This window comes from Vicia villosa, linkage group LG2 (assembly GCF_029867415.1).
Source record: "Vicia villosa cultivar HV-30 ecotype Madison, WI linkage group LG2, Vvil1.0, whole genome shotgun sequence".
In the NCBI taxonomy this organism is placed as follows: Eukaryota; Viridiplantae; Streptophyta; class Magnoliopsida; order Fabales; family Fabaceae; genus Vicia; species Vicia villosa.
In genome coordinates this window covers 40,232,981-40,258,259 of record NC_081181.1, presented here as the reverse complement: position 1 = coordinate 40,258,259, position 25,279 = coordinate 40,232,981, and the positions used below count along the sequence as shown (strand labels likewise).

General features: G+C 34.5%; 1 pseudogene; it reads right to left on the bottom strand.

Annotated features, from left to right (window-relative positions):
• LOC131648904 (uncharacterized) overlaps positions 1-25,279 on the bottom strand; it is a 98,079-nt pseudogene that overhangs the window by 21,820 nt on the left and 50,980 nt on the right.

The window sequence follows — 25,279 nt, the reverse complement described above, 5'->3', positions numbered from 1 at the left end:
ATTAAGTCCGGCAGTCAATATCCGCAAAGAAAAAAAGAGAAAGCAATGCAAAAGCCTGCTGAGTCAAAACCTATTAAGGAGACTTAGGCAACATTGGGGCATCCCGCTGACTGCAGTTTTAAAACAAACAGTTCAGGCAAAAGTTAGGGATAACAAAGTCGAAAAAAGGTTACTATGTACCTTCGACAAAAGGAAAAATTACAAAAAAGGAGAATGACTGCCTTTGCAGATAAACCTTTGGTTTTTGAACCATCATAAATGCCAATGTCATAATTCCCAAAGTCTTTTGGAGCCTAAACGCATAGTCAACTGAGCATAGGACTGGAGAACATCACGAAGATGGGGATGGGTACAAATAAACTTTGAGCCTCTATCCTTTGTTTCTTTAAACCGTGAACCAGGCCACGTTACAACCCTTAAAAGTCCTAACTAAAGCATGGTTAGTTCGAAAGCATACTGTTACCAAAGGTATCCCGACTCCTTAAGGCCTACTATAACTCTTGAGTTGATATCACTTTCTTACGAAAAAAAAAACTTTGTTTTACTCAAAAAAATGTTTTTAAACTTTCAAGACAGACATATGCATTCGCATCTTATGAATTTCATTACAAAGTACACTTGTCTATGTGGATTCAGGTGTTTAAACATCAGGGAAAAGTTGCATGGGGCATGGCTAATGGCTAAAAAAAAAATCCTACTGACTGACGAAGTAGCTTTAAAAACTCGTCAAAAGAAGAAACATCCCTTACGCATGACTAGGATGGCTAACGTGTACACGCGGCATAACTCGTCATCATCCCATTTACATGGGGCAATCTAATCAAGATCCATAGAATCTCTCAAAGACGCTGAATAGCCCATGGGGCAAGCCCATTACCTGGGGGCATGTTACAAAGGTCACTCAGTATCAGATGGTGTCAATTTCACTCTCAGCCTTTCTAGGTAGTCTTTTGCTAAATACGTCTCTTAACCTCTTCAGGTAGTCTTATTCAAGATAGGTCCAAAAACCTCTTATCCTTTCTAGGAGCCTTTTTCAGATAGTCTTTTAAAGACACATCTCCTCACCCTTTCTACGAGCCTTTTCAGGTATCTCTCTTCATTTTCAAACCCTTGCAGACAGTCTTCTCTAAAACATATTCCTTTCCAAGAACCTTTTCCAGGTAGTCTTCTGTAAGACATCTCTTAACCTTTTCCAGTTAGTCTTTTAAGACATATTCAAACTTCTCTTACGCTTTCAAGAACCTTGTCAAACTTTGTTTAAAGTACAAAGTCTTCTCTAAGACAATTCACCATCCTTTCTAGAGTGATCTTCTTCAAGATGTCTTTCCTAAGTTTTGTTTAAAACCCCACATTCCATAAAACAGTCTTTATCCTTTATAGGAATCTTTTGACCCTCTGCACAAACATATCCCTCTGAGCTTTGTTTAAAGCACAGTCTTATTTAAGACAATTTCCCATTCTTTCCAAGGACCTCTTCAGGTAGTCTTATAGAAAACATCATCTCATTCTGAGTACTCAGTAAGTCACTGTCCGTCAGGATGCGACCTAAACGCATGACTCATTCTGAAAAGCATCTGCTTCACATTCAAATCAACACTTAGCATCAAGGAGACCTCAAAATTGGTCTAATCAAAGACGATCATTCCTGATAAAGACTCTTGAATGGGGAAACCACATCCAGAGGGTTCTCCTAAAATAGGGGCATACAATCAAGGATCCTATTAACTAGGGGCATATCTTTCAAGAATTCAAACACTGGGGCAATGCATATCAGGCAAGACATGGTGAAAACTCGGGTTCTCTCTAAAGGTCCTTCCTTCAGGTTAAGGGGCATGTTTCAAATTTTTTGATATTCGGGAAGTCACACTAGTATCATACAAGGAGCATTGTTGCATAATTGATCTTCCCACGCCTGTACTATTTACATCCCGCAGTGTGGGATAAGCATACATGCATAATTCTCATTTATTTTGAGAATCTCATTACATGACACATGCATCATGACATTGCATAAAGCTAACGCTGCCTTTTCAGGTCACTTCATATTCAAAAGGATGTTATCATCCAATTACAGTGCAAATACGATCGTATCAACGATTCAATCTTAACAGATACAATTCCAATACCTCATCCCAAGTCTTTCTTCAAAGACAATCCAGAAGCAGTCAAAGAATTTCTTACCTCTCCAGGTAGTCTTGTCCAAGACAATTATCCTAATCTTTCCAAGCAGTCTTGTGTAAGACGTATCCTGACCTTTTCTAGGTAGTTTTGTTTAAAACGTCCCACGACCTTTATAGGAACCTTTCTAGGTAGTTTTGTTTAAAACGTTTCATGTCCTTTATAGGAACCTTTCTAGGTAGTTTTGTTTAAAACATATCGTGTCCTTTATAGGAATCTTTCTAGATACTTTTGTTTAAAACATATCGTTCCCTTTATAGGAACCTTTCTAGGTAGTTTTGTTTAAAACGTTTCATGTCCTCTATAGGAACCTTTCTAGGTAGTTTTGTTTAAAACGTCTTATGTTCTTTATAGGAACCTTTCTAGGTAGTTTTGTTTAAAACATATCGTGTCCTTTATAGGAATCTTTCTAGATAGTTTTGTTTAAAACATATCGTTCCCTTATAGGAACCTTTCTAGGTAGTTTTGTTTAAAACGTTTCATGTCCTCTATAGGAACCTTTCTAGGTAGTTTTGTTTAAAACGTCTTATGTCCTTTATAGGAACCTTTCTAGGTAGTTTTGTTTAAAACATATCGTTCCCTTTATAGGAATCTTTCTAGGTAGTTTTGTTTAAAACGTACCGTTCCCTTTATAGGAACCTCTCTAGGTAAGTCTTGTTTAAGATATCCCGTATCCTATCTAAGAGCCTTTCCAGGTGAGTCTTGTGCAAGACGTATCACACCATTTCCAAAAACTTTTCTAGGGTAGTCTTGTTTAGGCCATATCATACCTTTCTAGGTAACCTTCTTCAAACATATATCCAATCCCTCCTTATCCTCTCCAGGAGCCTTTCTAGGTCAGTCTTGTGTAAGACATATCTAAGTTACCCTTATAGTCTTATTTAAGGCGTATCGTATCATTCCCGGGAACCTTTCTAGGTTAGTCTTGTGTAAGACGTATCCTAATCTCTCTAGATAGTCTTGTTAAGACATTCATATCCTTTATAGGAACCTGTGTAGGTAGTCCTGTTTAAGACGTTTCATATCTTTTAGGAGCATTTCTATGTGAGTTTTATTTAAGACGTATCATGCTTCTCTAGGTATGCCTGGTCAAAGTACAGTTGACTTTTTGGACAAAAAACCCTGATTTAGTAACTATCCCTTTATTGATTTTGAAGCTTTTCCTTGAGGAATGTTAACCTTTGATCAAATGATGAATGATACTTCATAATATTATTGTTAACAAAAAATCAGGAGTTTTGACCATACTTTGACCCTAGTTGACTTTTAGGTCAAACTAGTCGACTGTGGATCATCTAAGCCATTGAATGGGAAATCCTTGAAGTTGAAGCTTGCCTTTTGACATGGAGACGCCTTGAGACATAATGAGTCATATGAAACTCATTGGAGACCTTATTTTGTTAATTTCTTTAGGAGAATACAAAACCCTAGTTCAAGAGATCCTTGCTTAGGAGAAGGCCTTGATAAAACCCTTGAGCCTCGAGCCATTGAAGTTGAAATGAGGATGGAGAATTTTGGGGTATGACAGGATGCATTCAGAAGAAGATTTAACTCTGAGTCTCTTAAACTAAAAGAAGTATGCCACACTCATGCTAATGAGAAATTTTCTAAATATTTGAATGCTATCATCACTCTTGTGATAGATCTATGGGCGCTAAAACCTCCTCTAGCAATCAACAACACTCCTTGTTCTACATCCTCTGAGCATATGAATGTTGATGATGATCAAGCAATTCCCTTAGCCTTGTTGAAGAAATTTCTGACTAAAGTGCGTGAAGACATCTGTGAAGGAAGAATACCAACTTGGGAAATAAATGCAAATCAGTTGACTCCCAATGTTCTCATTGTTTCCTCTGTGCTAGCAAATGTTGCTAGTGACAAATATTCTAAGATGCTTGAAACGATAAATGATCTCAAAAAGGAAAATGCAGAAGTCAGAAAACGACTAGACAGGCAGGACGCAACTAACAGGGAATTCAAATCCTTGATGAGGAGTCTACAAATGAAATCAAAAATCTTCTACTATCTCTTGTTCCTAAGCAACCTTAGATTCCGTTTTCTATCTAAGTTTCTGATATAGCCCTAGTTTTTTTTGGTATATTTATACTTTGCTTAGTGTGTGGATTTTTTTATCACTGCTTTATAAACATATGTGTGTGCTTCGTTCTATGCTCCTTGACTATTGTTGGCAATCAATCATTGCAATAATAATCTTCTAAGTAATCGTATCGGTAAAATATTAAAAATAGTGAAGTAAGTTCTCTTGTTAAAAGTTATACATCAAAAAGATGATATTCCTAGACAAGAAGTATCTGCTTTGAAAGTGTGCAGGAGCATTTGAGTCTTCAGAACTTCTAGAAAAAGAGTACATGCACAGCTTCATCTATCAAACGTCTAAAGAAACATACTGAAGAATTTATCTCAGGGAGCTATAAATCAGAAATTAATTAATCGGACTATCCAACTCAGGGGGGGACTACACATCTTAGGGGGAGAAATCACCTTGTCATATCCCAAAATTTGCCATGTTATGATTGTCTATGTCATTTTATTTCGAATAATTGATATGGTGCAGTCGGTAAGAATTTAAGGATAAGAGTGTGCGATCGAGAGGTCCGGGGTTCGAATCCCATTTCTAACTTTTCCTCTTTTATTTTTATAATGTTTGTTTCTAACCTCCTTTTATTTATTTATTTATTCATAAAAAAAATCATAAAAATATAGTTCTTTATATTTTCAATTTTTAATTTATTAGTTTTAGTTATTTGTAGAATTATTATTATTTTTTAAATATAATAGAATTTGGGCTTTTTTTTCTTCTTGTAGGTTTTAACCTAATTCTTCATTATAAATATAGATTTTTCTAACAATTAGGGGAGGCCACCTTTTCACCCAAGGACTCTGACTCTCTCTCTCGGCACAGACGATTAACCTTTATTTTCACATACTAACAACGCATAGCTTTTGCTTTTCTTTTTGTCACGTACAGAAAAGAAAACACAGTACATACACACCATACTAATACACGGTACATATCCACCTCTTCACTAATTCACACTCTTTTCACCATCTTTACTAACACAGTTTTTTTACATAAAAATCCTATTTTGTTTCTAATCTTTCTTTGAGCATTTTTCACAATTATACATAAACTAACGGTCTCCATACTATCATCACAAACTAATAAGTCATTAACAAAATAAACACTAGTTTTTGTATAGTTTATCTCCTTTGGGAGAGCAATTTATTTGTAATTGCAGGATACTCTAAATCTTGTAAGAGGAAGGCAAAGCAAACCCCGCACAGCAGATCTGTGAGTAGTCCATCGCGATTCCCTCCGACGGAAACCATCGCGCCGACCAACCGCACTCCACGCAGATCCACCAACAACAAAGACCCTTCGATTCACGATATCTCTGCCCATGAACGATGCCGCAAGAAGGCCGCGCAACCACCGCATGCCCCCGCAGCCGCTGATCCGCGATTCACTACCAGCAAACACATCTCCCACCGTCACACACCAGGTTCTTCCTTAATTTGAGCTATATATTGATTAATGCTTCATTTTTCCTGTTGAAGCTGTAATAGGTGAAGAAGAAGATGGGTCACGAAGAAAGTAAAAGAGATGTGGGTTTCTGTTTATCCATCCAGGTTTAATCAATTGTTTTTTTATGTTATTAATATTACTATTTAATATCCCACGTGTCGAGTTTTGAATGGCTCTGGATTATGTTGTGAAATTTGGGGCGGCACCCTTTCCCATTGCTGAATGTTTTGTTTGTTTCAGTACTTATTTTATATATTAACTTAAGCTATCTTGAGAAATGTTTCAATATTAATTGGATATATTATTCTATCAACTGTGTACCATGGTCCTAATTTAACGTCATGTAAGCTTTCTTATTAGTTAACCACTTAGAATAATTATTATTTTAAACAGTAGTCTTGTTTTAGATCTGTCAAGATAATTAGGTTAGATACTTAGTTTTGAAATTTTAAGTGATCGACATACTATTACATAAAATATAATAACAAATTTTTAATTTAGTTAATAGTTTGAAAATAGGCAAAATATTAGGTTTTATTTTATTATTCGTTTCGACCGTATTAATCTGTCGCAATGGGTAATAATCGATCATTTAAATATCAATTAAATTAATATAATTCAAATACATATTATTTGGCTAAAGGGTTTCAACCACTTTTATTGGTTGCGATGATTAGCATATTTTCCTTATTCTAATTCGCTATTCTTTTTAATCGAATCAATCGATTACGAGGGGTAACGATACAAACTAATTATTCATAAAATTACTAAAAAACACCATAATTCGCTATCAGTAATAATCAAATCAATTGATTAAAATTGGTAACGATACAACTTCAAATCTGTTAACTATGGCGATTGAATCTATTGATCGTTGCGGTTAATAGTGCTAAATCAAATCAGGATTGTACGCCCAAATCCTAAAAACACTTCAAAACACTCAAAATACACTAAACCACGATACTACGGTGTTTCAACACTGCGATGTTCACAACTACGATAAGGTAACTCAAAATACCTTCGAACATTCGCATTTCAAAACAACTTCAAAACAATTCAAATACATTCAATTCAACTCAAAGGGCGTACAACCCTTCCCCGAACTACGTAGACTCTGATCCTCCCTAAGGAGGTACGTAGGCACTTGGCAACAAGGCGAGTCCCCCTCTTCCAAACTCTAATCATGTTCAAATAATTAACCTTTAACTCTATTTACTGTCTGTCATCTTTCTTTATCTTTTGCCACAAACCTTCATCTTTGCAATGTTAACCTTTAGGAAAGGGTTGGGGGTGCCTAACACCTTCCCTCGACCTGAATATAGTATCTTACCCTGATCTCTTAACTACGTAGGGTTTCCTATTCGCCCTTCAGAATAGGTGGCGACTCTAAAACCTTCAATTTTAGGGCAGGTTGCTACACACCTTAGTAAACCTAGTATGATTAATCTCATTCAACCCTCTTAAAAGCTTTTTGATTATGACAAAAAGGGGGAGAAAGAATAATAGATTTTGATGAATAAGTTGTTGAAAAATAAATTGCTTGATTGAACATATGGAAAAGGGATGAAATACACTTGCCTGTTTATTATTTATTATCATCTCATAAAATTATTCCATCAAAATATACATGGTTTTTGTCATCATCAAAAAGGGGGAGATTGTTAGAACAAGATTGAGAATCTATGTTCAGAATCTGGTTTTGATGATAACAAGCATATATTTTGTGAGTAACAATTTTATTACTAATGGTTTCACTTAGTGTGCAGATATTATGTTATAAGTCTTATACATAATTCATCAGAAAAAGAGTACAATAACTACATCAGAAACTGGCTCAGATATGAAATCAAACATCGAGAAGATTGACGAAGCTAAACATCATTCATCAGATGTTCTGATTAATAATACGTCAAAGAAGCCGAAGTCAGCAGATCAGAAGCAAAAGAAGCAACAATGAAAAACAAGACCACTCAGAAGAACAAGCATCATCAACACTCACATACAACAAGCACAAAATCAGAAAGTACATCTGAAGCTTCAAAGGAATTGAAAAAGAAACATCAATATACATGAAGATTCGTTACAACAAGAAGATCATATGTGAAAAAGAACAGAATTACTGATAAAGTAACGCAGTGACATACAAAACGCAAACAACAAAAGAGTCACTTGTGAACCAATGAATAATAAAATGGGAAGCTGTTAGAAACATCATCATAAGCAAAACGGTTACAATATTTAAAAGGAACAACTCCCAAGGTTGATTGAAGAAGCAAGCCACATGCAGATCATTGGAGAAAACAAAAGTAAAAAAGCAACACGCAAGCATTTAATGCACCCCCCCCCCCCCCCCAAAAAAATCAAGATAACGGATACATTCTTAAGGCTACAAATAGAAGAAAGATTCATCATGGAATGTGTGGTTTGAAAAAGATGTAGTGCTCTAAACTGCAAAAATCACTAAGTGGTTAAAAATATCAAAACAAGAAGTAACTTTGAATAAGAACTGTTGTTCTTAATCTGCTTGAAAAGAATAGAAGATCAAAACAAGAAACAACTTTGAATAAAAACTGTTGTTCTTAATCTGCTTAAAAAGAAGAATAGAAGATCAAAACAAGAAGCAACTTTGAATAAGAACTGTTGTTCTTAATCTACTTGAAAAGAAGAATATAAGATCAAATCAGAAGCAATAAAAAACAGAGTTGTTGCTCTAAATCAGCTTAAGAAGATTTGAAGATGAATATCAGCTTGGAGAAGTGTTAGAAAGCATAGGATAAGTATTTCTTTTATCGTCTCCTCAGGGATTGATGCGATATTACTGTCGTTCTACAGCTTAGTGTATTTTGAGTTAAGTTTGGATGAAAGCTTGGTGACATGAAATGTAAATAGCATGCAAAGTAAGTAAAGACAATAAAATGGGGTTTGAAAATGATTTGAGAAAACTGTGTCAAGATTAGTATTCGTTAGTTAGCTAAGCGGACTCAAGGTCCGCTAAGCGGACTCAAATTTGATGTTCGCCTCTGTCAAGTATAAAAGGCATGCATTATCAAAAGCTAAAAGGACTAGTCAATCTTTGTTTCAATTCATTAAAAGCTAAAAGGCATGCATTATCAAAAATAAAAGGCTTATCTTTGTTGAGCAAGTTGCTCAAAGGCTTTGCAATCTTTGAGAAGTCCTTGATAAACCTCATATAGAATCCCGCATGGCCTAAAAAGCTTCGAATTCCTTTGACATTTGTTGGTGGTGGTAACTTCTCAATAACCTCCACTTTTTCTCGATCAACTTCAATGCCTTTGGAAGAGATTTTATGACCAAGAACTATGCCTTCGGTAACCATGAAATTGCATTTTTCCCAATTGAGGACCAAGTTGGTTTCAACACATCTTTTCAACACGGCATCGAAATTCTTCAAACAAAGATCGAATGAAGCTCCAAAGATGGAGAAGTCATCCATGAAAACATCAGTTGTCTTTTCTATGAAGTTAGACAAAATAGCTTGCATACATCTTTGGAAAGTGACAGGTGCATTACACAATCCAAACGGCATTCACCTATAAGCAAAAATTCCAAAAGGACAAGTGAACGCCGTTTTCTCTTGATCTTCCGGATTGACAAGAATTTGGTTGTACTCGGAATAGCCATCCAAGAAACAATAAAACTCTTGACCCGATAACCTTTCCAACATTTGGTCCATAAAAGGTAAAGGAAAGTGATCTTTCCTAGTAGCTTGATTAAGCTTTCGGTAATCAATGCACATCCTCCATCCTGTAACGGTCCTTGTCGGAATCAATTCATTCTTGTCATTTGTGATCACGGTCATTCCTCCTTTCTTCGGTACCACTTGGACTGGACTCACCCATGCACTATCGGAAATAGGATAAATCATTCCGGCTTCCAATAGCTTTACCACTTCTTTCCTTATAACTTCTTTCGTTGTAGGATTCAACCGGCGTTGAGGTTGAGCGACCGGATTAAAATCCTCCTCCATCATAATCTTATGCATACGATAGGCCGGACTAATCCCTTTTAAATCGGAAAGAACCCATCCTATTGCTTCCTTGTTAGCTTTCAACACATGAATTAATTTCTATTCCTCCTTGTTTGACAATGAACCACTAATTATCACCGGGGTCTTACCACCTTCTTCAAGAAAGACATATTTCAAGTGGGATGGTAACATTTTCATTTCTAACTTGGCTTCTTCCACCTTTGGCTCATCTTTCAATTCTTCCATCTTTGCTTCAAAAGGACTTATCTCTTCAAATACATCAAGATCTTGCAAACACTCTTCAATCTCTTTTTCTTTGTCTTCATTGTGAACATCAAGAGCTCCGGTCAAAGTTTTCTCGAGAGGGTTGAACACGTGAACTTGAATTTCAACTTGCATGTTAACTTCCTCCATAGCATCAATTCTAAAACAATCACCGTTATCACTTGGATGTTTCATTGCTTCAAAGAGATCAAAGCACACTTCTTCATCTTGAAACCTCACCTTCATTAAACCATCATCAATGTCAATCATCATCCTTGCCGTCTTCATAAAAGGTCTTCCTAGAATCAATGGGGTATCAACATCTTCCTCCATATCAATGACAACAAAATCAACCAGAAACAAGAATTTATCAACTTTCACAAGCAAGTCCTCCGCTATCCCAAAAGGGCGAGTCGTAGACTTATCCGCTAATTGAAGTGTCATTCTTGTATTTTTCATATCAACAATGCCTAACCTCTTGACCATGGACAACGGAATCAAATTGATACTTGAACCCAAATCAACTAAACCTCTTCCAAACCAATAGTAACCGGCAAAGTGACTCTTCCAGGATCTCTTTCCTTCCTCGGTAAAGTACATTGAATGATTGCGCTACACTTAGCATCAAGAACAACCGTCTCGGGCTGAGTGTAACTTCTTTTCTTCGTGAGGACATCCTTCATAAACTTGGCATATTTTGGCATTTGCTCTAAAGCTTCCGAAAAATGGATATTAAATTTCAATTGCCGAAATATGTCCATAAATCAAGAATAATGCCTCTCATTATCTTTCTTTGTGGGAGCATGAGGGTAAGGTAGATTACGAACAGGAGGACTCATAACTTTCTTCTTTCCTTCTTGAATCTTTTTCTTTTTCTCTCTATTTTTTTCTTTTTCTACCTCACTTTTTCCTTCACTCTCATTTTCAACTAAAACTCCCTTATCTTTCTTTGGTTTTACTTCACTTTCTACCTCTTTCTCCTTTTCTATTCTAACTTCCTCCTCATCAACCTCCTTCATCACTTCACATTCAAGCACTCTTCCACTCATAGTTACAATCGCTTTGCAATGCTCCTTGGGATTGGTTTGAGTGTTTGCCGTGAATGATGGTCCGGTTTGTTTCTCGGCTAGTTGTCCTCCTTGAGTCTCTAAATTCTTTATTGCCGCCTCATTACTCTTTTGATTCGCCATTGATGCTTGCATGAATTGATTTAGAGTCTCCTCCAACTTTGAAGGTTTGTATTGAGGTGGTGGTTGTTGAAAATGATTTTGTCTTTGTTGATAATTATCTTGTCTCCACCTTTGGCCATATTGTTGTGCATTTGGCCTTTGTTGGTATCCACCTTTATTTTGGTAAGGAGCTTGTCTTTGTTGATAGCCTCCTTGATTTTGATTCGTCATATAATTCACTTCATTCACCGGTGGACAATATCCGGTGGGGTGATCTCCACTACAAAGCTCATACAAAGAAACTTGTTTATTCTTGTTAGGATCTTGTAGCTCTTTGAGTTGTTGAGGTAACCTTGCCATTTTCTTAGTAAGCTCCTCCACTTGTTGAGAAAGAAGCTTATTTTGATCAAGAATTGCATCATTAGTCCCTAATTCAATAAGCCCCGGTTTCTTTTGAACAACTCCTCGGTTATGTTGCACCTGATGATCATTTCTGGCCATTTTCTCTATTATTTCAATTGCCTCCTCTACTGTCTTAGCCATCAAGGAACCTCCAGCAGTAGCATCTAACAAAAGCTTAGGTTGTGGTTGTAAGCCATTCCGAAAAATGTGAATTTGAGTGAGTTCATCAAATCCATGACTAGGACATTTTCTCAACATTGACTTATACCTTTCCCATGCTTCATTGAGAGTTTCATTCACACCTTGAGAGAACACTGAAATAGCTGTTTTTGCTTCAAGCAACCGTAACTGAGGGAAAAACCTATCAAGAAACTTTTCTTCTTACTCATTCCAATTTGTCATGGTTTGAGTGGGTTGGTCAAGATACCAATCCTTTGCTTTGCCAATCAATGAATGAGGGAATAATCTCTTAAACACCTGCTCTTCCTCTCTTTCAGGGGCTTCGACTGCTCCGGAAATTTCATAGAACTTTGTCAAGTGTGTATATGGGTCCTCATGATCAAGGCCTGCAAAGGGACTAGCATAAAGTAACTGAAGAATGCCAATCTTCATTTCAGAATTTCTGGCGTTGTTGTCGTTTCTTGCAAACTAGGCTGTTCTTCTTGGACTGTTAGCACATGGTTGTCTCGCATCTGGTGGTGGTGGTGGATCACCATTCCCCGCCATCTCTTCTTCTATAACTTGTGGTGTTGATGAAGTAGTTGCTTCTTGGGCTAGTCTTCGTTCTTTGGCTAGTTTCCTTCTTCCCCTTGTTTTGTTGTTCAGTATCCGTGCAGTTCTTTCAATTTCTGGATCAAAAAGAAGTTGATCTGTCGGTACACTTCCTCGCATAAACAAAGCTGATATACTAACCAAAAAGTGAGCCAAGACTAGGTAATAATAATAATAATTATACTTAAAACACACAAAAACTATTGCGATGCTTGTAATATCTTAACGCTAATCCCTGGCAACGGCGCCATTTTGTTAGAAAGCATAGGATAAGTATTTCTTTTATCGTCTCCTCAGGGATTGATGCGATATTACCGCCGTTCTACAACTTAGTGTATTTTGAGTTAAGTTTGGGTGAATGTTTGGTGACATGAAATGTAAATAGCATGCAAAGTAAGTAAAGACAATAAAATAGGGTTTGAAAACGATTTGAGAAAACTGTGTCAAGAATAGTATTCGTTAGTTTGCTTCATATGTACTCTACTGATTATATATATGACTCTATTAATGATTAATACAACCACGTATCCTCTCGATACCGTTTATCTCTAAAGCAATATCGTGATTATTATCATATTAACCGTCAGATGATCTCTCATCCCGACAATCAACGTGATAATCTTAAAAGCTTGATACAAGTGATTATCAATTCATAAATCTATCTCTAGAGTTTGTTTATTGATAGATGAATATCTTTTAGGTCTAGCTTTGAAACATATCTCTCAATAGTGATCCAAAACAAGAAATGAAACATAAATAACAAGATATTCACCATATATAAATCATCAACCAAATTCATACATAAAAGATCAAAGAAAATACATATTTACAAACTAACTACCTCTAATCTTGACACAAGATGAAACTTAGCTCTCCATAGCCATGGAAGCTTCAACAACAAGCAACAAACCAAGATTTAGTGACATCAAACTCAAGAAGAATGAAGAAAGATGCTTGGAAATCTTGATGTTACACTTATGATATGTGTCATACCCCAATTTTTGACCCTAAGATCATACATCAATTGCATTCAATCATTAATCAAGAGCACCATTGTGAGGCTCTATCTTTGATACTGTGATCTTCTCTGAGGGGAATCATCAAGCACTTTTAGCTTTTTATTTGTTTAATACTAACCAAAATCCAAAAAATATGTGTTTTGTCTCCTTTGTTTACATTTTACAAGTAAAAGATCGGGCAAAAATCAAAACAGTGCAAGGAAGCAAATTTTTGAAAATTTGAAGAAGGAAATCGATTTACCTAAGAAGGAAATCGATTTCCCTGGGGCGAAAATTCAAAAAAAAAATAGGAGGGAAGCTTGACATCATTTTGGCACCTTTTTCTTTGATCATTTTTGTTATTTTACCAATTTTCCACCTCATCAAAATTAATTCCTTTCATTGTACCATTTAAATACCATTTTACCATTTAAATACCATTCAAACACCATTTAAACACCAATTAAACATAAGCTAATTACCAAATGCAAAAAGACCAAACTACCACTACTCTTGCTCCAATTCTATAAATAGAGACCTCTACTCTTTCATTTCTCAAGCTTGGAGAGCCAAAAAATTGCTTGCAAATTCATTTCTCACCCTTTCCAAAACCCTCACCCAAAGTTCATTTTCATAGGATTAGTGAGATTTACATTGAATATCACTAGTTTTGAACTAAATCTCCTACATTTCACTCTTTTCTTTGTTTGTTCATCTTCAATTTTGAAGGATCTACACACTTTGTGCTTGTTCTTGAAGCTATTTCAACATTTGATTCAAGAATTGGTAAATTCCTAAATTCTAAGATGTAGATCTTTGTTGCTTGTGTTCAATGCATCTTTGATGCTATATTGGTGCTATTTGATGGTGATTTGATGGAAAATTCGTGCTCCAATGGATATATGATCATAAGGTGTTTGTATGTTTGCTCAAGTTGAGTTTTATGCCTTCTAATGCTGTTTTTTTTAAACTGCACAGAGGAAATCGATTTCCTCCCTAGGGAAATCGATTTCCACTCTGTTTCTGCGCCTGATTTGAAAACCTGCACTGAGGAAATCGATTTCCTCTCTAGGCAAATCGATTTCCCCTGGGACAGAATGTGTTTTTTGCCTTTTTTATGCTTGTTTTGGCTTCCTTCTTCCTCCACTTCATTAATATCATTGGATCTAGGATGTTGATAGATTTGAAATGACCTAATCCATAATATTAGATGAATGATATTAATGATAGTGTGAGTTGATTATCTTTTTATGCATTTTATTTTTATTCCTTTACTTCATTAATATCATTGGATCTAGGATGTTGATAGGTTTGAAAGGACCAAATCCATAATATTAGATGAATGATATTAATGATAGTGTGAGTTGATTTTACTTTATACATTTTATCTTCTTCTCCTTTTTTTCTTTTGATCGATGAAAGTCTTAACACCTTGAGAATTCTTATGGATTCTTGGTAAAGACTAGATCGCTCCTTATTTTCTTTTCGTGCGGTATTGCTTTCGGAGAGTGATCTACATATTACTTCTCTCGCATGCATTAGCACATAAAGTTTTGACCGGCCACGTTGTAGGGTGATTTCTACATAAATCACTTGGCGATCTGCTTAACATAGCGCAATATTTCGTGTCCCGAATCGAAAAAAGATCAAATATGGAAGAGAATTGTATGCGGTTGATTTAAGACTTATGGAGGTTTATCGTGTAGTCGCTATGATTTTATCAAGCTTCTGATAAATTTCCATTGAATTTAAATCCGAGAACATCCTTCACTCACCATCGATCTTCATTACTAACTTTGATAACATACTTGACAAGTTTCAAGATGGTTATCTTTAACATCTAACAACTAACTTTAATTTCCGCAATTTATTATATTGCTCTATTTATTTCTCGCTTTATCGCTTTATTTTATCATTTCATCATATTTACATTCCGCTATTTTCTCTTTGTCCATTTGGACATTTTAGATTCCGCTATTTTCTCTTTGTCCATTTGGACACTATGTTTATGTTTCCGCTATTTTCTTTTTGTCCACTTGGACCATACTTTATTTTTACGCTAAAACACTAATAAATAACGAAAATCTAAAAAACACTTAAGGCTCTCTTTTGGACTGTTGGTTACTATCCCTATCATTTTGGAGATTCGGACTTATGGACTTAGTACCTCTGGACCCTTATGATATTGTTACTCTGTTGTTATTCTGTCTGGCTGGCATTGGATTGTTGTCTGTTTGTATGTGCAGGTATTTCCTTGAAAGCCCTTGATGGTTAATTCCAAGGCATCGATATAAGGATTTTACTCGAAAACAGCCGTTACTCTGCCCGATTTTCGTTAGAATTTTAATGTGCTTAATGCAAAGTGGTGCTAAAATAATAAATTCATCTGGATCCCCAAGTGATAATGTTGGTTTAGTATTGATATTCCAAATGATGGGAAATCTACTTGACTCATAATGTCAAGTGTTGGCTTCTTATTTCGGTTAGACCGTTCTTTTCCTTAGCTTTTATTTTACACAATAGGATAGCCTCTTCATCTCCTCCCCTTCTTTAATTTTCAAAATCTTCTCCCTTTTTCCAAAACATTCTTATGTTTGCAAACCTTTTCAAAACCTTTTCTTTAAAAAACATCTTTTGCCCTTAGTGGCCTTTTTCTTCAAAAGTTTAGACACGACTAATTGTCGAAACGAGTGGTCATACCCCATGATTTTGAAATTGATTGATATAATGATATCTTTTCCGCGTGAGAGAGCTAGTGGCATATGTAACAGCCCGAATTTAATTAACTGACTAATTAAATTAAATAATGATTTATTTACTTAATTTGGATAAATTTGATAATTAATTGGATCGTCGGTGTTATTGAGAAACGTGTTCAGATTATTAAGTGAAGTTGGAATTTATTCGGTTAATCGAATAATTAATAAAGTGGAATATGTAGAGAAATAATATTAGAATTAATATTATTATTGGATTTTATTTATTTGAGATAAAGTCGGATTTAATTGGATTAATCGGAAAATAATATTAAGGGTAATAATATTATTTGTTGGAGCATAATTATTTATCTGACTACTCTATTTTATCAATTGGGCCTAATTAGTTAGGAAGTGGAATTATATGGGTTAAGCTCAATATGAATAATATAGTAAGGGTTGGAAGAGTAGAGGTATCATAACTTTATTCATTTGCAAAAGAAGAGGAGAAAGGAGACTAAGAGAAGAAGAAAGGGGAAGAACAACAAGGCGCAAAAGCTAGGGTTTGAAGCACATTGAAGAGGTAAGGGGGAGAATCTTTATTATTATGGGTTAGTGTGATTGGGTCAATGGGTAGATTAACATGATTTAGGGATTTTGTTCTTCAATTTTTAGGTTTTTGACATGTTAGATTTTGTTGAGAATCCATAAAAATTGATGTTAGAATATATGTTTTGATGTTAGTAATTGATACATTGGTGAAATTGAGAGATGATTGAGAATCACACAGTGACATATGTGTGTCTTGTAGCATCTATTGTTCTGATAGATAGAACAACTTGGTAGATAATACCAAATTGATGCATACTGTAGCGCTTATTTCATTAGAACCGGTACCGTAGCGGCCAGTCTGGTAGTACACATTCAAAGTTTACCAACATATATATACTTCCTTGTTATTTGATACTGTAGCAGTCCGTATGAAATAAATGACAAGCACATTTCAATTTACTAATATATAGTATTTCATATGTTAAATCCAAGTGCCTATACTGTTTCGAATTTACCAATTTGATAGCATCATGTTAGAAGTCTAAATTTGAAGTATATTGTATCATGTTAAAAATCCATTTGATGGCAGCACTTATATTTTAAATTAAAAATCACTTTCAAGTTTATATATAATATGTTAGCAGTATAAATAATATTAATAATAATAATAATAATAGTGATTTATACTTATTAGTATAATATTTTAGGAGTTTTGAGTTAGAGTTGGATTATTAGACTAATTTGAATTATTTTAAATTTTGATAGAGTTGTCAATAGAGTTGTTAGAGGTGTCAATAAAGTCGTCAGAGTTATTTTGAGTTATTAAGAGTCATACTTTCATTTGTTTTGCATAATTTTGACATGTTTAGAGTTGTTAGTGTATGATGTTGGTGTTTGCTTTTCGTTGAAACTTTAACAATTCATATATTTTGAACCGTAACTCCGTTTGAGTTCCCATTCGAAGCGTTAGAAAGCTAGCGCGATATTCTTTTCAATAAAAATGGTCTTGAGCAATAGAATGCTAGAAGTGGAAATGGAATAGAAATAGAAGTTAATTAAATTAATATAGTTTGATATTAATTGGTTAAAGTAATAATTTAATTAATTGAGATGAGTCTATTTAATCAGATTATGTTTGGACTTGGATAACTTATTCGATTTATCGGTAAATTGCGCTATTTTGAGAATTGTCCGTAATTGGGTTTTTGGCTAGAATATTTATGTTGAGAATAATATATTGTCATGCCAATGATGTTGTTTTGATAATGTGTATATTGATATATATGTGATAAATGTGAATTGACATGAGATAATATGGATACTAGTGTTAATTGGACTTTGTGAATCGTAATTGATTAATTGGCCTTTTATATGTGAATGATATGTATGTGTTGAGAATGTTGTGTACAATATTGTGGATAATTCATAAAGTGAATTATTGTGATATGCTAAATATTAAGATGGTAGAGATGATCTTAATTGCATATGTTTGATTAACATTGTACATACATTCATATCATGGTGTGCCTTGAAACAAAGGTGGTTTGCTTTGAAACAAAAGCGAGGCTTAGATTCTAGAGTGAATCGGAAGCGGTAAATTATATGTTTACATTTTGGTGGGCTTTGGTCTTGTCCGGATCGGAAGCGTGGCTTGGATTCTAGATATTGAATCGGAAAGCGGTGAAACGTTGGGTTCACATTGCGGTACCACATGCATAGCGTCACATATCTTGCATTGAGTCACATTAGAATTATGCGATAATTGATTATGTGAAGTTGATGTAGTTGTGATGTGTGTATGAGCTTGATAAATGAAATGAGTGATGTTTGAATGCATATTTGATTAAATGTGTGAATATGTGATCATTATGGTTGTGTGCGTAATTGAGAATATAATATTGGAATTGAAATATTATACTCTTAATACTTGTTATATACTTGATAACATGTGAAATATCGATCGATTATTATTATCTACATGGTTATACATAGTGTGATTAATTACTTGAAATGTTGACTTAACCATTGTATCTTATTATACTTTCTTCATAATGATTCGTATTCTCACCCTTCTGTTATAATGTTGCCCTCGTTTGGCGACATGCAGGTTCTGGAGTTAGTAGCTCGCGTGTGATCTTAGTCGGAGTTTCTTCTGAGTTTTTGGAGATTAGATAGTAAGTCGATGCTCTGGTCATGTAACCCTGGGTAGACTAGTTATTTGAACTCATGTTTCTATTCGGTTATGTATTACGCTTGATTTGAGAACCTGTTATGTTACTACTTGTTGTTTGATAGACTCTTAAGCCAAATATTCTGAATTATGTTTTAATTTATGTTGATAAGATTATTGAGACTTGATCATGGTATGGGACATGTGTCATACCCCAAAATTTGCCCACCCTATTCTAATATTTAAATTATTTTTAACTAAGCTCTTTTGTTTATCTATACTAACATTTTAACAATTTATTTTGCTTATTTAAAAATATTTAATTATTTATATAGAAAATATTTTCTTGGCCTTCTTCATATGCTTTCTAATGTCACTCTACTTTAAATAATTAAATTGACACAATTGGTAGGAGGTGAAATTTGCAATTAAAGGGCCTTAAGTTTGAATTTGTCTTTTTGATTTTTTTTTATTTTCTCTTTTTATTTGTTATTTGTCTAATTAGAACTATGTTTCAATACTATTATTATTAGTATAAATTTGTTAATTGTTAGTATAATTTTTTTTTTTTTTGCGTTAATAATATAGTTAGGTAAAAAAAATTATCGTTACTACTATGTTTACCATTTAAATTTAGTTTAGTTATCGTTACTTGGTTAAAATCATATTATATTATAGCTTACTTTTATTTTCAAGTTCATATTATTATTATTATTATATTATTATTAGAAACATTAGATTTTTATTTTTTTATTTTCAGGTTCATGTTATTAGATTAGATCAGAAATATTATGCGCAAAATTATACTTGTAAAAATAATTGAAAATAAAAAAAATCAATAAGCAGCAAAAGCCAAATCATGTTCTTCTTGCTCCAAGGTCCATTAAAATCATTCTAAAAATAATCAGCATAAATACTCATTCAATTCCCAATCATTCTAAAACCCTCACATAAATCTAACTTTAATTGAAAACTGCACTATCAAAGCAAGAATCGGATCAATGGGGAAACAAAACTAATACATTCCCAATCTTCTCAAACCAAATCATCAAAAACGGAAATAAGTTTTAATCAAAATCATTTAATCATTTCATCAATAAGGGACAAAATAACGTAATAGCAAATCAGAATCAAATTTCAAATATTCCAAAATTACACGGGCAATTGAATTCTCAATTTTTGTTCACCTATAAAAGAGAAGTGTCAGAGAAAGGGAGGGGGGGAGAAATCATATACAGAAAAAAAAACCATCACCACTCCGACCGACGCAAGAACGTTATCGCATCAGCTCCCTTACCTCCTCCTTCGATCCGCCGCACTCCACCTCCCTCTGTTGATTTCCGCTTCCGATTATACACAGGGGGCGATCCGTCGCGCCTCCCACGGAGCCACCCTTCCGACCACTTCTGCGGTAATGATTTCCAGTCTGCTTTCAATATTGTTTTTAATATGGAGTTTTGTTTGTTTTGTTGTTGATGTAGTATAAAAAGAGGCTTGATTTGGAAAACTTGAGAAGAAGGATAGAGAAAGAAGAAGTTTGGGACGATAAAATTAGGAGAGTAAGGATAGATCTCAAAATTTCTCTCAGGTTATATTCCCACTATGCCTTTTCTTCTTTTAATTTTTATTTATTACTATGCCAAGTGTCATTATATGAATGGTTGCCTTGCTATATTTGACTAAGTCTTATTTTCATTCCATCTATTTTTTAATTCAAATAACAAAGAGATATAAAAGGGAGGAATACCACCGCCCCACATGTTGTTATTATTAACATTTTGTTTTTTCTCTTTGAAATCCTTTTTTAGATAAAAGTAATTTCATTATATTAATCCCATATAGGTTTTTTATGCTTTTTTTATTTTTTAATTAGATTATAAATTCATTAAAATAATAAATACAAAAACAACAAATAAATACAAGATATCCAAATATAAATACTATACTTTTAATTTTCGCGGGTAAATCTCAAACATGTTTAATCAAACGATTTCTTAAAATCTTAATTCAATATTTTACGAATAATATGATGAGTGAGTGGCAATCTCACCGTATCTTCGAATTGGTCGACTCTCGATGTCGCATCAATCAAATTATTCAAACAGACACTTAACTAATTTGTACCTCTTTTATGAATACGGATTAAAAATGGGTGAATGTAAATTTCATTCGTTTGAGTAATCAAAGATTTAGCACACGCTATGTCAAAACGATTATTCTCTTCCGCAGAATACATTAATTCAACAATTTCATGAATAAAATAATGGATGAAAATCTATTTCATCCCGTTTTCGAGTCGATCGACTCTCTGTGTCGCACCGATCAAATATCCAACAAACAAATTTTTTTTTAAAACATAATTAATCTAATTCAATTTAACACATCTTTTATTTAAATAATAAAAATACAAAAAATAGGGATTGTACACAAAAATCATTTTTTTTAACTACGAACTACGGTAACTGCGAAACTACGAATGCTTGCTAAAACACAATTCAACATACAAAAATAATGGTGTACAATCCCATAAAAAACACCAACAAATAAACGAACTACGTTGACTCTGATCCTCCATTAAGGAGGTACGTAGGCATTCGGACAACCGAAACGAATCCCCTTTTCCTAAAATATAATTCGTCTGTAGGTTTAAGATTTTATTCTTTACCCTACTATATAATATAATTTTTAACCACAAACTATTTACCATAAACCTTACCCAAGAGACTCTATAAACCTTAAGGAAGGATTTAGGGTGCCTAACACCTTCCCTAAATCCTAATTTCTCGACTTACCTAGAAAACTCTTAATTAGGTTTTATCCCATATTTTCCCTTATCCTTAGGATAGAATAAATATAGGTGGCGACTCTGTAGTTTAAGTTTAAAAAGCTTAAAATTTAAAGCCGGTCGTAACAGCTGGCGACTCTGCTGGGGAATTAAAGCAGAGAAGCACTTAAGGTTTAGGGCATGTCTCTTTGTTTTATATTTTGGGGTTTATGGTTTATATTTATTTGGTAATTTCTTTTTTTTTTATATATTATCCTTTAGTTTATTTGTTTTTTTAATAATGTTAAATATTATTATTTGAAATATTTGTTTGCCTTATTATTGCTGGGATATATATAAAATTGTTGTTAAACATTAAGTGTGGGAATTGTCACTAAGTAAGAGGAGACTTGCATCGCCTACGAGCTTTAGTGACAAATCCACTCAGAGTGGGCTGAATTCCGAGAAATATCTTAGACGAGGCTAGACTTTGTCGAGGGTAGGACTTTGAATTTGGCTGATCTCTCTGGGAACCTACCCCTAAAATTCGAACCTCATGGACAAAAGAGTCTTTCTAAAAATCCAAAGAAACAAGAAGTTTCGGAGGATATGAAGGGCCCCATGAGACCCTTAGAATTAAACCACCTTTGGGAAGGGTAAAAAATCCGTAGGACGAACTTATGAACCTATGTACTAAGGTAATTATATCATCCCATCCATCTTGGGAAGCCTTCCTGAGAAGGACTTTGTTTTGTAAGCCTAAGTCTACGTAGGATCACCTCCTACAATTATCATCCCTTAGACTCATAAGGATATTATTTTGCTTAACTTGGATCCCTAGCCTGTAGGGATTCCCTTTTAATCTGACATTGTCTGTAAGACCTCTCAGATTTTGGTTTAAGTGGATGTCCCTCCGTCCCCGAATGCGTAACATGTGGCCTCATGATGGCCACGTGATGAGGAAACTCTTGATGGATCCCCGAGCGCTCGCATACCGCGTATTCTCAATCAATATTCAAACCTAGTCATTCGTTCGTTAGACTTTGAATCCACACCCTCGGATATCTATTTTGAGGGCCATTAGATTTGAAGCGAGCCGTCCATGGGATTTATTAACGCCAATAGGCAATCTAAGCCATCCGTTCATTAGACTTTGAATCTACGCCCTCGGATATCTATTTAGAGGGCCATTATATTTCAAGAGAACGACTCATGAGATCTGGTGACCATCTTGAACGGTCGCCATGTGTTCTTTCCCACGCATTCCCTAGCTTGTAGGGGTTTCCTTTGTTTATTGCAATCCCTAGCCTATATGGATTCCTTTTGAAGATCTTGTTCTTCCCATGAAGGACATCTTCGTTAATGCACGTCACATGGCCTCCCGACGGCCATGGGATTTGGCGTCTGCTGAACAGTCACCAGGTGCTATCTTCTACGCATTCCCTAGCTTGTAGGGATTTCTTTTGTTGTGTCATAGTCGCTAGCCTGTAGGGATTTCCGTCTATCTAGCATAATCCTTAGCCTATGTTGGTTTCTTTCCTCGTACCACGCATTGTCTTACATTCATACATTTGCATTTGCATTTCCACCATCGCCCGCGTCCAACATTTGCTATGCTAGCTGATTTCCCAAGACCCGTGAAGAAACTCGAAAGGTCTTAAACTGTGGAGAGAGGAAAATTAACTATTGGAGATTCAAATGAGCTTGGTCCTACGAATAGAAAAGGCCGCCCTTCACTATACAAGCTACATGCTTACGCCTACACATACGCCCTAAATTCAATTATCATTGGAGATTCCCCTGCATCGAGATCAACTGCCTTCTCAACAAAATTGGTATGCCCAAGGAAAATCAAAGATCACCCTTTACTTCTACAAGTCAAAGAACTAAGAAGTAAAACAAAGTCATTGGATCAACAAAGGATAATGTCCCTAGGATCAATAGGTTTTATCATTTCAAATTGTAATTTCTATGATCGCTAAGTGTTATTTGATATAAACGTTGTACCTTTCGATTAATAATTCTAATAAAATAATCATGCATGTTTTGAATGAAATCCATTCGTTTCACTCTTTCGTATCTATGAATATCAATACTTTTCCATTATCAACTTTCCATTTTCACTGTTAACAAACTTCGAGGGATAATGATGAATTAAAATAACTAAAATTTTGCTAAACGTACGCTTTCAATGTAAGACCGAGCTGACGATGTAAGGCATTGTTTCAAAATCCTAAACAGTGGAGAAATAAGGAGATAATCCGTAGTCAACCCCCTCGAGCCAGAAGTTGGAGTTGTTTCTATTTTTTCAAATAAACCTTAATTTTAACCAGGGGCAGGGTAGACTTCGATTAATTCAATGATGCATTCAAAAACACACCAAAACCTCATAAACATAGGTTTTCTCTTTCTTTCTTAGAATGCAAGTTTCATAGTTTTCAAAAGAGGTAAAATTCTCAACCTCTAAACCTTTGAATTTCTAAGCAAAGTGATGCTTCTAACACTTCCCAAATACCATATGGAAGTTGTTTGAACCTTTGAAACCTTCCAAAAACATCAAAAACTCAGAATCACTACCTCACTTCCCAAATATGCATAACCTTAGCCTCATCATGCCAAAATCAATTCCAGGCCAATTCTGCTCAAGCTAATCATCCAAACACATTCCATATACCATATGTGAACTATCCAAACACTCACACATGACCTGAAACATCTCCATCATCAAATTCGATTCACTCTTGAAGCTTCTGTAGATCGGGTACCATGGCCATGCTCAGATGAATTTTGGAAGTTCCAAGCATCCAGACACCTTCAATAATCATCATTGAAGCTATCCAGATCGATACAAAGCATCTGTAACACCTATATTGAAGAATCAAATCTCCACTTTTGTCGTTTTTAAGGTAAGAGCACTTGAACTTCAAACTCTATGAATCATGCATCATAAATGGAATATTGCTTTGCCATCTTGTTTCTGCACTATCACTGATCATTAGCCCTCAATCAATTTCATAATTCATCAATCATACACGATTTCACATTGAATTTCAATTCTAGGGTTCTTAGTGTTCATCACAAAATTGATCACCTTAGAGCAAAAATAAATGAATTATGAGATCACCATCATGTTCCTCGTCCAAAACCGAGTGAGATAGACCCTTTACTTGATCAAAACAATCCAGTTTTAGAGATTTTCAAAAATCAAATTAGGGTGTGTTCTTGGCGCCATTTTTTGTTCAGGAAATTCAAATTTTTTGTTTTAAAATATAATTAAATGGAGGCATACGTATAACAAGCTGCGCGCGCAGCTCAGTTGGTCATTGTTTTGGTTGGCAAGCGTGGGTGCGTGGGTTCAAACCCTTGTGGAGACAAAACCATTTTTTTAACACTATTTTTTTTATTTTTCTTCACAACTTCATCAATTAATTTAACCAATCAAATTAACTCATTTTTTATTCATTTTTTACACACTTCTTATTTTGTATATGTATTTTATGAATATAAAAAAAAATCACAAAAATATATTTATTTAATACATTTTTAATTAAGTTTAAAATGACATATTTTTAAGTGTTTTTAAATACTTTAAATATTGTTTTTCATTTGATTTTTCAAACTTAATCATTTGTAAATATTTTGTGATCAAACCCTAATCATTTAGGTGTTAATTAAGTATAATCTTTGTGTTTATCTTAATTAATTTGATTTCTTTCAAAAATTCAAACTGTTTTAAAACAAATGATCACTGTTTTTCAAAACGATAAACCATTTCTTTTT